This window comes from Zingiber officinale, chromosome 6B, assembly GCF_018446385.1.
Source record: "Zingiber officinale cultivar Zhangliang chromosome 6B, Zo_v1.1, whole genome shotgun sequence".
Lineage (NCBI taxonomy): Eukaryota > Viridiplantae > Streptophyta > Magnoliopsida > Zingiberales > Zingiberaceae > Zingiber > Zingiber officinale.
This window is the reverse complement of record NC_055996.1, coordinates 37,385,596-37,403,831: the sequence shown is the minus strand read 5'-3', so window position 1 is coordinate 37,403,831 and position 18,236 is coordinate 37,385,596.

The window sequence follows — 18,236 nt, the reverse complement described above, 5'->3', positions numbered from 1 at the left end:
AAAAAGATGGGGGAAAATATTTTTCAAGTAAACACAATAGCATCACAATCTCTCTTTGCAAATCATCCAACTTTGAGACATCTATCACTTTATTATATACCACATTGAAAAATCCACACAACCAAATGATAGTATCTCTAACATGTTTTGGCAAGACACCACGGATAGCCACTGGAAGCAATTGTTGCATCAAAGTGTGATAGTCATCTGACTTAAGGCCAACAAGTTTCAAGTCCTTCATCGACACAAGGTTTTTAACATTGGATGAGTAACCTGTTGGGACCTTTATTCCTAACAAAGAATTGCAAAAAAAAAAATTCTCAGCCTTACTTAGTGTAAAACACGCTGTTGGCAAATATGTTTTATTCTCCCCCATCTTTGGTGCCAAATCAGTTCTCACATTCATCTCCATAAGGTCTAGTCTTGTTGCTACTCCATCCTTTGTTTTTCTTGGAATGTCAAGTAACATACCAATGAGACTTTCACAAACATTTTTTTCAATGTGCATCACATCAAGAACATGTCGAACATGTAGATGTTTCCAATACTCAAGTTCAAAGAATATAGATTTCTTTTTCCAGCATGATTTTTCATCAACATCCTTTAACTGAAGCTTCCCTCTCATTTTCCCAAACAATAATTAATACTTTCAACTCTTTTTAATACTTCATGGCCAGTTAATGGTTTTGGTGCAAGGTTAAACTCTTGATTCCCGTTAAATGCTTTCTTTTGTCTTCGATAAGGATGACTTATAGGAAGAAACCTTCTATGGCCAGTATATGACATTTTTTACTATGCTTTAACCTTATTGAATATGTTTCTTCACCGCATATTGGACATGCATGATATCCTTTCACAACACAACCTGACATGTTCCCATATGCAGGAAAATCATTGATTGTCCATAGTAAAACAGCTCTAAGCAAGAAATTTTCCTCTCGATATGCATCATATGTATCAACACCTATATCCCATAAGCATTTTAGGTCATCAATTAAAGGTGCTAAGTAGACATCAATATCATTCCCCGGTTGTTTGGGACTAGAAATCATCATAGTGAGCATCATAAATTTTCTCTTCATACATAACATTGGAGGAAAGTTGTAAGTGATCATAACAATTGGCCAATAACTATATGCAGAACTCATCGTACTATGAGGATTAATCCCATCTGCTGATATGGTCAATCTTAGATTTCTTGGCTCAGAAGCAAAATCAGGCCAGTTGTGATCCACCAATTTCCAAGAGGGTGAATCAGCCGGATGACGCAAGTATCCATCACGAATTCTTTTATCAGCATGCCAAGTTAACTCCTTAGATATCTCCTTGTTCTTAAACCATCTTTGAAATCTTGGAATAGGTGGGAAGTACCAAAGGACTTTTGCTGGAACTCCTTCATTTATTGTATGTTTTTTTCCCAACTTCCACCGTGACATCCCACAAATAGGGCAACTGGTAAAATCCTCATACTCCTTTCGGTATAAGATACAATCATTAGGGCAAGCATGAATTTTCACGTAATTCATCCCTAATGCAGATAAGCTTTTCTTTGCATCATACAAAGATAAAGGTAATTCATTGTTATCTGGAAGCATTTCCCTGATCAAACTAAGTATGTCAGTGAAACTTTTATCACTCCAACTATATTTTGCCTTCAAGTTATATAATTTGACAAGTGAAGATAACTTTGTAAATTTAGTACATCCTGGATATAAAGGTTTCTCAGCATCTTCAAGTAGCTTATGGAATTGTTTTGGATTCTCAGCATAACTATCATATGCAGCATGTACATATCAATAGGTTCCTCGGCAAAAGATTTGTGTTCATCTTGGCCTACTCGATCATTCATTGAGTTCCCGATCTTAGATTTTTCCCCATGCCAAATCCATGTATAATATGTTAAATCCATACCATTACAACACAAATGTGCTCTTATAGTGTCAACATCTTTCGTCTTTAGATTACCACATCTTGCACATGGGCAAGGTATTGCATTCGGATCTATAGCATTTTGTGTTGCAAAGTGCAAGAAAGACTCTACCCCAACCTCATATTCATGTGATAGCCTATTCTTTGACATCCAATCTTTATCCATTACTCATACAACTAAGCAGCTAATAATGAGTCAAATCCTTCAAAACAATTGTAAGAATAACATTAAATTAGCAATGCTACAAACAACACAAAATTAATCTAGTGAATTATGCTGGAATATATATATTAAATTTCATTTAATTATTAAGGTAAATACAGCTAAATTAATATTAAATGTGACAACTATGAATCAATTATTTTAAACATTAAGCATGTAGTAGAGATAAGAGAAGTATACTTTGAAGAGAGACAAGCTAGAAGAATTGTAAAGAAGAGACCAGGATAACATGATTTAGCAAAAAAAACTTCTAGTTGCAGATCATGCTTGTATGGATTGACAAGTTATATGGAACCATGTTTTCCTTCTTTATTGGCATCATATCAAACGTATTGTGATTTCTTATTAATTGTCGGACAACTTCTTACCTAAGGAAAACTTGAACAAGAAGTAGTGCAAGCTCTTGTTTTAAATTGGGAAATTTAAAACCAGAAGTAGCGTGTTTAAATGCATCACTAGTATATTCGTTTTCCTCATCTCCTTTTTAGTTGAGCTTCTCTTGTTTTAAAAAAAATAACTTGTGTTCAAATATTGCTCCTGGTAGCATGATGTTTCTGATATATTTTGATTTCCAAATTGTGTCTTTTAGCTTTTAATTTCCATTATCACTACAGGTACCAGATGTCTCCCTGTTTTAGTTGCTGCACATGGTCCACAACTAACCAAATCAAGGGACTCACATGAGTTTCTGATCTGCCCCTGAAACTGAAAATGCAGACTTGCCTATAAAATTCTGAAGACATTCATGGAGACTTTACAAGGTCCATCTCCATTGATTGGTATCAAGATAATTTGTTCAATTCACATAAGTGAAACAACCACTATGATATACTTTACCAAAGTAGGGAAAAAAAACCTTTTTGGTATGTTGTTTACAAACTCCATATAACAATGCATCACAATGGTCTTTTTCTAAACCCTTCTAAGAAGATGAAAAAAATACTATAAACCCTTCTAAAAAGATGAAAGAGTTTTTCAGCCATACCTGAGTTATATCAGTGTAACTGTGGATTCACCCCATTTGAAAAGGGAACGAAGGCGGCTTGTTTAGATGTTCAGCGGAAGAGGGTTAGTCTGAGAGGAGTTCGAAGGAGAGGTTCAAGGAGAGGGGTTCGTCGGAGATGTTCAGCGAGAGAGGTTTAGCCAAAGAGGAGTTTTGAGGAGAGGGGTTCGTGCAAAGGGGTGGAAGGCAGGAGTTGAGAAGATTGTGTGAGGAGATCGGGAAGAGGAGATTGTGTGAGGAGAGGGAACGTGAAGAGATCGCGGGATGAGGAGAGGAGAAAGACACAGTTGCCTAGGGTTCCCGAAGACTAAGGGGAGGGAAAACACATGCCAAAATATATTTCGGAGAGGGGAAGACATTAAACCAGGGCAATGGAACAAAAGAATTAGGTTTACAACGGTTTAAAAACCGTTGTAAAATGTGTAATCCTCTAAAAAAATGCTCTTAAAAACAACGATTTTAGGAAACCGTTGTAAAATGTGTTGTTGATTATAAAACAATTCGCTCAACGACAACGGTTTTTACAAAAACCGTTGTCTTTTGTTTTTCTTTAGAGCTAAAAGACAACGGTTTTGTCAAAAACCGTTGTCTTTTGTCAAATTAACAATAGTTCTCTCAAAAACCGTTGTCTTTATAGTGTTGTCTTTTAACAAATTTGTTGTAGTGTGTGTTCTTTAGAAGGTAAATTAGGAATCGCAGACGGAACTTAACATCATTTATTCCAAATTTAACTTATCTGTTCTTAATGGTTTAGATTTGAATCGCAAGCGGAACTTAACACTATTGATTCAAATCTACCTAGATTATTAATTCCATAAATATTAATTTCCAAAATTGGCTTCCAGGACTGATTGGCGAGGCACATGGCCTTCTTGGATATGGGAGCAACCACCACCGCCTAGGCAAAGCCTTTTAAGGAAAGCTAATATTTATTTCCTTAAATAACTCTAGGTTAACCGAAAAGAACAATCGAATCACAAATTCAAAAAAGAAGAAAACACAAAATCGAAAAATAAATTCGATAAACTAGATCTAATTGCCTCTTGTATTTAGAATTCATACAAAGAAAATAACTAGTATGATGCGAAAGAAAACTACTAGTTATACCTTCTCTTTGTAAGCTAATGACCTTGAGATCTTCTGCAGTATTCCTCGCCTTGCCTTGGACGTCGTGTGGGCGACGATCCTCCAAGATGAACACCACCCAAAAGAATCCTTTTCTTCCTCTAGAATTCGGCCACCACCACCACCAAGGAGAAGAGAGCAAAGGGAAAGGGAGAAAGGAGAGGGCCGGCCACCAAGAGATCACCCAAGCAAAAGAATAAGAGTTGTGTCTCATGAAGCCCCCTCACCCCTTCTTTTATATTACTTGCCCAAGGCAAATAAGGAAAAAACTTTTACACAAAATAAAATCATCCAAGAGTTTTTCCTTTTTCCTTTTCATTTTCTTTCCTCTTGATTGAATCAATCATCAATCAATGGTTGAGATCAATCCTATTTGGTTTAGGATTAAACTTGGCCGGCCCCTTACTTGGGTACCAAGCAAGGTAGCCGGCCACCATGTTTTAGGAAAGGAATAATAATTTTTTTTATAAAATTTTACAAGAGAAAAAAAACTCTTATAAAATTTTACAAGCTCTCTTTCCTAGAGTTAAAAAAGGAAAGTTTCTAAAAATTAAAACCATGTTTTAAAATTTAAAAACTTTTTTATAAAATTTCCTTTTTTAACATGATGATAGAAAATTTTAATTTTAAAACTTATCTCCCTTTTTTTCTTAAACCATGAGGATGGTTAAAAAAGGAAAGTTTTAAAACTTTTTAAAACTCTCTATTAAAACATGTGGCCTAATTCAAATAAGGAAAAAAATTAAAAAAATTAAAATCTCTCTTTTAAAACTTATAGTTTTCTTCAAAGAGAAGATTTTAAAAATTCAAAACACCCCTCCTATTTGAATTAATCTTGGCCGGCCCCTACAAGCTTGGTCACCAAGCTATAGGGCCGACCCCTATAAGAGGATGTGGCCGACCATTGCTTGGTCACTAAGCAATGGTCCGGCCCCCTTCTTGGACACCAAGAAGAGCCTTACATTTGGATGGACTAGAGGCTATAATGAGGCTACGTCAGGGACCTAGAGGAGAAATTAGTTTTGGCCTTCCGATGAGCTTGAGTATCCCATGCTCCCCCTGAACACACAACTCAAGTTCATCGATAACAACTCATTCCACTAGAGAGTTATTACCGCACTACCGCACCAATTCCAAATTACATTATGGACTCCTTCTTATCATGAGTGTGTTAGTCTCCCTGTGTTTAAGATTACGAATGTCCACTAATTAAGTAAGTTACTGACAACTCACTTAATTAATATCTAGCTCCAAGAGTGGTACCACTCAACTTTATTGTCATGTCGGACTAAGTCCACCTGCAGGTTTTAACATGGCAATCCTTATGAGCTCCTCTTGGGGACATCCTCAACCTAGATAACTAGGACACAGATTCCTTCTATAATCAACAACACACACTATAATTAATATCATTTCCCAACTTATCGGGGATATTGATTTATCGAGCTAAACCTCACCCTTTGATAAGTCAAAGAAATAAATATTAAATATATGTGCTTGTTATTATATTAGGATTAAGAGCACACACTTCCATAATAACTAAGGTCTAGAGTTTTTACTAAGTCAGTACAAAAAGAACATACCTAAATGATCCTACTCAATACACTTAAAGTGTATCACTGTAATTTATTAGTCAAGATAAACTAATACTTAATTACTCTACGACTATTCTGATGGTTTGTTCCTTTCCATCTTAGTCGCGAGCAACTATTTATAATTTATAGAGAACCGACAACATGATCTTCTGAGTGTGACACCACAATCTATGTTATCTATTATATAAATTAATTGAACAATTACATTTAACAAATAAATGTAAATATTAACCAATGTGATTCTTTTATTTCAACAAATAAATGTTTACAAAAGCTAGACTTTTAGTATACACTCTAACAATCCCAACTCCATAAAGATGATTTGTTGAACTCATTTGATTTTAAATCATATGAGACATGCGAGTCATGCCTTCTAGGCAAGATGACCAAGGCTCCCTTTAGTGGACACAGTGAGAGAGCGACTGACTTGTTAGGTCTTATACATAGTGATGCATGTGGCCCTTTCAATGTCACTGCTAGAGGTGGTTATAGGTACTTCATTACATTTACTGATGACTTTAGTAGATATGGTTATGTGTACCTGATACACATAAGTCAGAATCCTTTGAAAAGTTCAAAGAATTCAAGAATGAAGTACAAAACCAGCTTGGCAAAAGTATTAAGATACTTCAATCAGATCGAGGTGGTGAATACCTTAGCCATGACTTTCGTGACTATCTAGCTGAGTGTGAGATTCTATCTCAACACACTCCTCCTAGAACACCACAGTGGAATGGTGTATCCAAAAGGAGGAATCGTACCTTATTAGATATGGTACGATGTATGATGAGTCACAATCATCTTCTTATGTATCTTTGGGGCTATGTTCTAGACAAAGCAACCTTCATTCTCAACCGAGTTCTATCTAAGGCTGTAATAAAGATACCATATAGGATATGGACTGGGAGAGATGCCCAGGTGTCTTTTATGAGGATTTGGGGTTGTGTGGCTTACGTTCAACGTTAAGTCTCGGATAAATTGGGACCCAAATCCGAAAAGTGCTATTTCATTGGATATCCCAAGGAAACGAAGGGATACTACTTCTACATTCCCAATCAACACAAGGTGGTTGTGGATAAGACTGGGGTATTTCTAGAAAGGGACTTTGTTTCTAGAAAGACTAGTGGGAGTACGTTCGATCTTGAAGAAATTCAAGATGTGGACCATAGCACCGAAGCCTCGATGGAAGTTGAACTGGAACCACAAACTGTTGTGGATGATGTTGTTTCACAAGGAGTTGAGGAACTGCAACTAGTTCAAGTAGACCTACCTCTTCGCAGATCTGATAGGGTACGTCATCAGCCTGAGAGATTGTAAAGCCCGAAAATTCTCAAAACTGTTTTAGAAATATAGTATGATTTTCTGGAATTTTTAGATATTTTTCCGGAATCTTCCGAGTAGCGGAAGTAGCAAAAATTATTAGAACCGTAAAATAGCTTAGGCAGGAATCGAACCCGAGACCTATGGTTTACGGGTAAGTTTAGTAACCGGTGAACCCAGCAGGGCCGTGCTGAAAGAAAGAGGAATCAATTATATTTATATTAGAGTTGGGCCTAGTTACCCACTTAATATAAATAAGAACTTAAGTTGGGGTTTGGTTTATTTTCAAGTTGGTTCGGCAATTCCTCCTCACGAAAGCCTCACGCCACTTTCCCTCTCCAAACCCTCAATGCCGAACACCCCTTCTCCTCTTCCTCTCTCGGTGCCCAAGTCCCAAGGGCTCTCGGATCACTTTCCGGCGACGACCCCAACACGAAAGAGGTTCTTCTCCGCGAGAGGAACTCGAAGACGTGATCGGATCGTCGAGAGGATCATCTCCACCGGAACTCTAGCGAATAGAATCATAAGAAATTACGATCAAGAGGTAAGAAACCCCTCACCTGCGGTATAATAGCTCCGTTTGGTTTCCTACGCATTAGTTTTAGCTATATACAGGTTTTCCGGCACATAGGGTATGTTTAAACCCTCCTCGAGGATTTAGGGATCCAGTTGAACACCTCTAGACGGGCCGGACACGTTGTTCTCCTTTAGTTGGAGATTCTAGACATTGTCGGGTGCCTAGAGGTGATCTCCCTATTAGAGGAGAGAGTTGGAGTGCACCAAGCGTTCGGTAAAATGTTAGTGTAGCTAAATACCACCTCAGTTATGTTTAATAGCTCAGTTAAATGCATTAGAGGCATTTAAACCAGCACATTAGTTTAGTTCAGTTTTATGGGACTACGGTCCAATGGGTGGGCTCCCACAGTCGCCTCTAGGTTCAGATAACCTAGCTCTAGGTTCAGATAACCTAGAAACAGCATGTTATATCAGTTAGCTATAGATATCAGTATTTTATTTTCAGTGGCACTGTACTGGATTAGATATCCATTGGGTTGGACTCCCACAATCGTCCCTAGGTTCAGATAGCCTAGACAACCCTGCTAAATTCGGGACTTGCAACCCCGGGTCTAGTAGGGATGCGCGCACAGCAAGTACAGTTGCCGGGCCCAACAGCATGTTTAGTATTTTCACCTATTATGTATTAGATTTCAAAACTCAAAATCAATTATGCTAGTTGAGTTGTTTCCAGTTACAGATTTAGTTTCAGTTCGTTTAGCTTATGTTCAGCACAGTGTTTTATTGCTTGCTACGATATGATTCAGTGCTCATGCCATGCTTATGTGTTATGTTTTATTATTTCAGTATACCATGACTTAGCAAGTTCTGTGCATATTTTCGAATAGCATGCTTTAAAAACCATATTGCACCGAATGCATGTTTTTGTGAGGTAGATGGTTTCTTACTAAGCTTGTTAGCTTACAGATACTACTTTTCTTATACTGCAGATAAAGGTAAAGGAAAAGTGGACTAGCAGTGGAGGCTGGAGGTCAATGCAGATGAGGAAGTGTGTGTATGGAACTGGAATCAAAGGTCCTTAGGGGACGTAGCAAATTGAGCATTAGACTCTTTAGCATTTACTTTAGCATTTTATTTATTGGTTTTGGTTTTTCATGTTCTAAGCACTTTTAGTTGTGTGTTGCCATGAATTCCTAAACTATGCCCTATGTTGAGTTAGATTACTAGTTTATGTCGTTAAATTGTTATTACATGTTGTTAGAATAGTTTATGATGCAATAGTTAGATGTCATGTGAGGTTTTGGCACACCAAAGTGTTGGAAATCAGAGTTCCCCGGGTGAAATCAGACTCTGATCGGTATCCCGACCGATCAGGGCCTGGCTGTGTCACTGGATCGGTCAGCCGACCGATCCAGACAAATACAGTAGGCTACTGTATCCTCCTGGATCGGTCAGCAGACCGATCTAGTATAATACAGTAGCGAATCCCCGGATTGCTAGGTACCTGGATCGGTCAGCCGACCGATCCAGTACAACACAGTAGCGAGTCCCCGATTTCCAGGTGCCTGGATCGGTCAGCCGACCGATCCAGCTGGGGACAGAAGCGAGGTAGCTTCGGGATCGGACAGCTGACCGACCCAGGGTCTTGTGACCGTACCAGTATCAGCAGATCGGTCTGTGGATCGATCCGGAGGGTGTTACCAGTTGTAAATACCTCCCCTAGCATGTGTACAACTCCAAGGTACACCCGGAATGTTAGTGTCAGAGTTAACATTAATCAGATAATTAGCAAAAACACAAATTAGATCAGTTTTCCGCGCAGCTTAGCACAGAAAAACCGTAGCGATTCGCCTTACAGCCTAGTAGTAGAAGGCGGGTCGTTACAGAGTGGTATCAGAGCAGTATTCCATACTTCCTACACACACATCAGCATTGTACCTGCAGCTTCCAAGTAAGAATACCTCTACTCTCCTCATTGTTATTGCTTTCTAGTTACAGTTCATGTTTATATGCCTACTTCCTGCTAGTATGAGATAGTCTTTGGACATGATATCAGTGATTATAGACCTGTGATAGTATTAGTTATATATATGTTCCCTATGTCTTTAGAAATGGCACGAGGACGCCCAGCTAGAAGGGCACTAGCTACTGAGCCTCAGCAAGAGGCAGGCAGTTCAGTGCCTCCTCCAGACCTTACAGCACTGGTGGCTCAGTTACAGCAGCAGCTCGCTGAACAGCAACAGGAGATAGCCACCTTAAAGGCTAATCAGCAGAACACCCCCACAGTCACCCCGGAACCGAATTTGACGACTCCGGTAGTCTTAGAGGTTCCACCAGCTCAGCCTACAGCACCAGCACCAGCACCAGTAGCCCCAGCAGCTGAGCTAAGAAAGGAAGCCTATCTGATCCAGTGGCAGCGAGTCAAGCCAGAGAACTTCTCAGGCACTAGTGAACCATGGGATGGACAAGCATGGTTCAAAACACTGAAGAGCACGATGGAGCTTCTGGACTGGCCAGAACACGAGAAGGTGAAGTGTGCCTCCTTCTGCCTGACAGGAGACGCACGCATGTGGTGGGAATGAATCAGAACGAAGCGCCCAGTGAACCAGATGACATGGGCCGACTTTGAGAAAGAATTCTTTGAGGAGTTTTTTCATATGCGGGTTACAAACCGCCACTATGACGAGTTCACTGAGTTTCGTCAGGGCAACCTATCAGTTGAGGAAGCCGTGAAGAAATTCAACAGGTTGGCTCATCTGTGCCCAGAGCTAGTCAGCACAGAAATGGAATGGATCAGGTTGATGCTCAAGATGCTGAGGCCAGAGATAGCAGTAAACGTGGCTGGTGGCATACATAGGCCACAAACCACAGAGGAATTGGTGAGTAGTGCCTTGACCACAGAGCATTACCAGAACAGCATGAAGCAGCAGAGGCAAGTCTCCTCAGAGTCCAAGGGCCAAGGAAACTCTCACACTCAAAAACAGCAAGGCCACAGCTCTAACTGGAAAGGGAACTCCAACAGCAAGCGCAAATCAGGGAGTGACTCAAAAGGAGGACCATCTAGCAAACGACCCAGTTATCCAAAGTGTGCCACTTGTGGGAAATTCCACCCAGGGGTTTGTCGCAAGGGCACACGAGGATGCTTTGAATGTGGACAAGAAGGGCACATGGCCAAACAGTGCCCGAACAAGACCGGTCTTCCTCAGCCACAGCAGATTCAGTATGCAGGCCAGCCAGCTCAGTTACATCAGATGCAGGCCGCTCTAGAAGGTCCACTTATCAGCCAGGGCCGATTAGAAGCCCCTCCAGCTATGGCGAATGTGAGGATCAACTCACTCACCAGAGAGGACGTAGCAAATGCCTCGACAGTCGTCACAGGTCAGATTAGCATTTTTCAGTATAGTGCTACTGTTCTATTTGATACTGGGGCAACCCATTCATATATAGCCAGGATGTTCTCCGAGAAATTAGAAATACCCCCAGAGGTACTCAGTGGTTAGTTTCTGACAGCACTACCTTCAGGAGAGGTCATGACATCAACGCACTGGCTCAGAGCAGTGCCAATCATTATAGCAGACCGGGAACTCTTTTGTGATCTGATCCTGCTGAAAATGACTGACTACGACGTCATCCTCGGAATGGACTTCCTGATCAGATACGGCGCTTCCATAGAGTGTCGTAAACAGAAAGTCGTATTCCAACCCGAAGCAGAAGCACAGTTCGAGTACATCGGAGAACCAAAGAGAAAAGCCAGAAAATTTCTCTCAGCTATGAAGGCACAGAAGTTGATGGATTCGGGATGTACGGGGTACCTAGCACATATAGTCACTACCAGCCAGGACGAGGACCAACAGCTAACAGAGGTCCGAGTTGTATGTGACTACCCAGCAGTCTTTCCTGAAGAGTTACCAGGCCTAGCACCAGTCAGGGAGATTGAATTTGAGATAGAGATCTTCCCCGGCACCAATCCTATTTCCAAAGCGCCCTACCGCATGGCTCCAGCAGAATGAAGTAGATGAGCTACAGGAGCTACTTGACAAGGGTTTCATACGCCTAGTCACTCACCATGGGGGCGCCTGTCTTTGTTCGTGAAGAAGAAGGATGGAAGCATGCGGCTATGTATAGACTACAGAGCACTGAATCAGTCACGATCAAGAACGGTATCCTCTTCCTGAATAGATGACTGTTCGACCGCTTAAAAGGAGCAGCAGTGTTCTCTAAGATTGACCTCAGATCAGGATATCACCAAGTCAGGGTCAAGGAGGGTGATATACCGAAGACAGCATTCAGGACCAGATACGGACATTACGAGTTCGTAGTCATGCCTTTTGGTGTGACAAATGCTCCAGCTACATTCATGGGTCTCATGAACAGGGTATTCAGGGAGTATTTAGATAAGTTTGTTATTGTGTTTATCGATGACATTCTTATCTACTCAGGAATTCAGGAAGAACACTCAGAGCACCTGAAACTAGTATTGCAGACCCTTCAGCAGAACCAGCTATACGCCAAGTTCACGAAATGTGAGTTTTGGCTAAATCAGGTGTCCTTCCTGGGTCACGTCATCTCAAAGGATGGTATTATGGTAGATCCCAGCAAGATAGAAGCAGTAAGTAACTGGAGGAGACCTAAGAACGCCAGTGAGATCAGGAGCTTTCTGGGACTAGTAGGATATTACAAAAAGTTTGTAGAGGACTTCTCCAGAATAGCCTCCCCACTGACAGCTCTCACCAGGAAGAACAAGAAATTTCAGTGGAACAGCTTCAGCGAACTCAAGAGGAGATTGACTAGTGCACCTATTCTGACACTGCCAGAAAATATAGACAGCTTCGATATATATAGTGACGCCTCTAAATTGGGATTAGGAGCAGTGATGATGCAAGATGGCAAGGTAATCGCCTATGCCTCCAGACAGCTCAAGGATTATGAGAAGAACTACCCTACTCATGATCTTGAGCTTGCAGCAGTAGTGTTCGCTCTCAAAATTTGGAGACATTACTTGTATGGAGCTCAGTGCAGAGTGTATACAGATCATCAGAGTCTGAAGTACTTCTTCACTCAGAAGGATCTGAATATGCGACAGCGCAGGTGGCTAGAGCTGGTCAAAGATTATGACATAGACATCCTCTACCACCCAGGGAAAGCCAATAGGGTAGCAGATGCACTTAGCAGAAAATCCAGCGCTACCTTATTATCTCTAGCAGCCATGTCACCACCCCTACAGAAGGAGATCGCGGATTTTGGTCTCGAACTCATTGTCGGACAGCTCTCTACTATGACCTTAGAGTCTACCTTGCTTGGTGATATTCAGTCAGCTCAGGATCAGGACCCTGAAATTCAGAAAATCAAGCAAGGGCTAACAGAATCAGAAAGTAGAGAATTCAGAGTGTCCGATAGCGGGGTGTTGTATTTTGGTGATAGACTCTGTATTCCAGATCAGGAGGAGCTACGGAGACAGATTTTAGATGAGGCTCACAGGACTCCCTATGCGATGCATCCAGGCTCCACCAAAATGTATCAAGACCTGAAGAAACATTTTTGGTGGCCCGGGATGAAGCGAGACATCGCCAGATATGTTAGCATCTGCCTCACCTGTCAGAGGGTCAAGGCAGAACATCAGCGACCAGGAGGAGTTCTGCAGCCTATACAGATTCCAGAATGGAAGTGGGAGGATATCTCGATGGACTTCATAGTGGGGCTACCCAGAACCACGAATGGTTTTGATGCCATCTGGGTAATAGTCGACAGGTTGACTAAATCAGCCCACTTTTTAGCTATCAAGATATCCTACTCCATGGAGAAGCTAGCTCAGTTGTATCTCCAGGAGATCGTCAGACTACATGGAGTCCCACGAACCATCATTTCAGACAGAGACAGCAGATTCACATCACACTTCTGGGAGTGTGTACAGTCAGCATTGGGCACCAAATTGAAATTCAGCACAGCCTTCCATCCTCAGACAGATGGTCAGACGCGAGTAAATCAGGTACTCGAAGATATGCTCCGAGCGTGTGCCCTAGACTTCAAGGGAAGTTGGTGCAAATATCTGAGTTTAGCAGAATTTGCATACAACAACAGTTATCAGGCCACTATCGGCATGGCACCTTATGAGGCACTCTATGGGCGGAGGTGCAGATCACCAATCTGTTGGTATGAGAGTGGTGAACAGAAGGAACTAGAGCTTCAGACAGATCTAGTGGCAGATACCACAGCAGCCATACAGCAGATTCGCCAGAGGATAGAGACAGCACAGAGCCGCCAGAAAAGCTATGCTGATACACGACGTAGACCCCTAGAGTTTTCAGTTGGGGATACAGTTTTCCTCAGAGTAGCTCCCATGAAGGGAGTCATGCGTTTTGGGAAGAAGGGCAAGCTAGCTCCCAGATATGTGGGACCATACCTTATCACGAAGAGAGTGGGCAAGGTAGCATATGAGCTAGAGCTACCTCAGGAGATGTCAGCCGTCCACAACGTATTTCATGTCTCCATGCTGAAGAAGCATATTCCAGACGCCACCCAGGTGATTGAGCCCCAGTTGGTACAGGTCCGTGATGATCTCAGCTATGACAGTCGGCCTATTCAGATAATAGACCGAGCGGTAAAGAAATTACGGAACAAGGAAGTACCATTAGTCAAAGTCAGCTGGCAAAATCACACAGCAGCAGAGGCGACTTGGGAGACAGAGGCCAGCATGAGACAGAAGTACCCAGAATTGTTTTAAGTTCGGGGATGAACTTTTTATAAGGTATGGGGGATTGTAAAGCCCAAAAATTCTCAAAACTGTTTTAGAAATATAGTATGATTTTCTGGAATTTTTAGATATTTTTCCGAAATCTTCCGAGTAGCGGAAGTAGCAAAAATAATTAGAACCGTAAAATAGCTTAGGCAAGAATCGAACCCGAGACCTATGGTTTACGGGTAAGTTTAGTAATCGGTGAACCCAGCAGGGCCGTGCTGAAAGAAAGAGGAATCAATTATATTTATATTAGAGTTGGGCCTAGTTACCCACTTAATATAAATAAGAACTTAAGTTGGGGTTTGGTTTATTTTCAAGTTGGTTCGGCAATTCCTCCTCACGAAAGCCTCACGCCACTTTCCCTCTCCAAACCCTCAACGCCGAACACCCCTTCTCCTCTTCCTCTCTCGGCGCCCAAGTCCCAAGGGCTCTCGGATCACTTTCCGGCGACGACCCCAACACGAAAGAGGTTCTTCTCCGCGAGAGGAACGCGAAGACGTGATCGGATCGTCGAGAGGATCATCTCCACCGGAACTCTAGCGAATAGAATCGTAAGAAATTATGATCAAGAGGTAAGAAACCCCTCACCTGCGGTATAATAGCTCCGTTTGGTTTCCTACGCATTAGTTTTAGCTATATGCAGGTTTTCCGGCACATAGGGTATGTTTAAACCCTCCTCGAGGATTTAGGGATCCAGTTGAACACCTCTAGACGGGCCGGACACGTTGTTCTCCTTTAGTTGGAGATTCTAGATGTTGTCGGGTGCCTAGAGGTGATCTCCCTATTAGAGGAGAGAGTTGGAGCACACCAAGCGTTCGGTAAAATGTTAGTGTAGCTAAATACCACCTCAGTTATGTTTAATAGCTCAGTTAAATGCATTAGAGGCATTTAAACCAGCACATTAGTTTAGTTCAGTTTTATGGGACTACGGTCCAATGGGTGGGCTCCCAGAGTCGCCTCTAGGTTCAGATAACCTAGCTCTAGGTTCAGATAACCTAGAAACAGCATGTTATATCAGTTAGCTATAGATATCAGTATTTTATTTTCAGTGGCACTGTACTGGATTAGATATCCATTGGGTTGGACTCCCACAGTCGTCCCTAGGTTCAGATAGCCTAGACAACCCTGCTAAATTCGGGACTTGCAACCCCGGGTCTAGTAGGGATGCGCGCACAGCAAGTACAGTTGCCGGGCCCAACAGCATGTTTAGTATTTTCACCTATTATGTATTAGATTTCAAAACTCAAAATCAATTATGCTAGTTGAGTTGTTTCCAGTTACAGATTTAGTTTCAGTTCGTTTAGCTTATGTTCAGCTCAGTGTTTTATTGCTTGCTACGATATGATTCAGTGCTCATGCCATGCTTATGTGTTATGTTTTATGATTTCAGTATACCATGACTTAGCAAGTTCTGTGCATATTTTCGAATAGCATGCTTTAAAAACCATATTGCACCGAATGCATGTTTTTATGAGGTAGATGGTTTCTTACTAAGCTTGTTAGCTTACAGATACTACTTTTCTTATACTGCAGATAAAGGTAAAGGAAAAGTGGACTAGCAGTGGAGGCTGGAGGTCAATGCAGATGAGGAAGTGTGTGTATGGAACTGGAATCAAAGGTCCTTAGGGGACGTAGCAAATTGAGCATTAGACTCTTTAGCATTTACTTTAGCATTTTATTTATTGGTTTTGGTTTTTCATGTTCTAAGCACTTTTAGTTGTGTGTTGCCATGAATTCCTAAACTATGCCCTATGTTGAGTTAGATTACTAGTTTATGTCGTTAAATTGTTATTACATGTTGTTAGAATAGTTTATGATGCAATAGTTAGATGTCATGTGAGGTTTTGGCACGCCAAAGTGTTGGAAATCAGAGTTCCCCGGGTGAAATCAGACTCTGATCGGTCTCCCGACCGATCAGGGCCTGGCTGTGTCACTGGATCGGTCAGCCGACCGATCCAGACAGATACAGTAGGCTACTGTATCCTCCTGGATCGGTCAGCAGACCGATCCAGTACAATACAGTAGCGAATCCCCGGATTGCTAGGTACCTGGATCGGTCAGTCGACCGATCCAGTACAACACAGTAGCGAGTCCCCGATTTCCAGGTGCCTGGATCGGTCAGCCGACCGATCCAGACATACCTGGATCGGTCGTGCCGACCGATCAGGACACTCCTGGATCGGTCGGTAGACCGATCCAGCTGGGGACAGAAGCGAGGTAGCTTCGGGATCGGACAGCTGACCGACCCAGGGTCTTATGACCGTACCAGTATCAGCAGATCGGTCTGTGGATCGATCCAGAGGGTGTTACCAATTGTAAATACCTCCCCTAGCATGTGTACAACTCCAAGGTACACCCGGAATGTTAGTGTCAGAGTTAACATTAATCAGATAATTAGCAAAAACACAAATTAGATCAGTTTTCCGCGCAGCTTAGCACAGAAAAACCGTAGCGATTCGCCTTACAGCCTAGTAGTAGAAGGCGGGTCGTTACAGAGATATTCATTTCTCTTGTCTGACCATGATGATGTTCTGCTCATTGAGGTGAGCCTACCTCCTATCAGGAAGCTGTGATAAGACTAGATTCTGAGAAATGGCTAAAGGCCATGAGATCCGAGATGGAATCCAAGTACACTAACCTAGTATGGACTTTGGTTGATCCACCTGAAGGGGTAAAACCCATAGGGTGTAAGTGGGTCTTTAAGAGAAAGACTGACATGGATGAACTTATCTATAAGGGTCGCTTGGTAGCTAAAGGTTTCAAGTAGATTCATGGTATTAACTATGATGAAACATTTTCTCCAGTAGCGATGTTTAAGTCCATTCGGATCATGCTTGCTATTGCAGCATAACATGACTATGAGATATGGCAGATGGATGTCAAAACCGTATTTTTGAATGGAAACCTGCTTGAGGATGTGTACATGACACAACCTGAGGGTTTTGTAGATCCACAGCATACTAGTAGAGTATGCAAGCTGTATAGGTCCATTTATGGACTAAAGCAAGTTTCTCAGAGTTGGAATCTTCGATTCGATGATGCAATCAAATATTTTGGTTTTATCAAGAATGAAGATGAACCTTGTGTCTACAAGAAGGTTTAAGGAAACACAGTTGTCTTCATTATATTGTATGTGGATGACATACTACTCATTGGGAAGGACATCCCTTTGCTGCAGTCTGTCAAGACTTGGCTAGGGACTTGTTTCTCAATGAAGGATTTAGGTGAAGCATCTCGCATTCTAGGCATACAGCTCTATATAGATAGATCTAAGAGGTTTCTTGGCCTAAGTCAGAGTACATATATTGACAAGGTACTCCAACGGTTTGCCATGCAGAAACTCCAAGAAGGGATTTCTGTCGATGTCACATGGCGTGAATCTTTCAAAGACTCAAGGTCTCTCTTCTAGAGAGGAGAGAGACCGCATGGATAAGATCCCTTATGCCTCAGCCATAGGATCTATCATGTACACCATGCTATGTACTCGTCTTGATGTCTCGTATGCTTTGAGCATGACGAGCAGATACCAGTCAGATCCAGGTGAAAGTCACTGGATAGCGGTCAAGAATATTCTTAAGTACTAAAGAATATTTTTTGATATATGGAGGTGATGACGAGCTAGCTGTAAAAGGTTACAGTGATGTCAGCTTCCAGACCGATTAGGATGATTATCGATTGTAGTCAGGGTTCATGTTTTGCAAAAATGGTGGTGATGTGAGCTGCAAGAGTTCGAAGCAGGACACAGTAGCTGATTCTACGACATAGGTCGAGTATATTGCTGCATCAGAA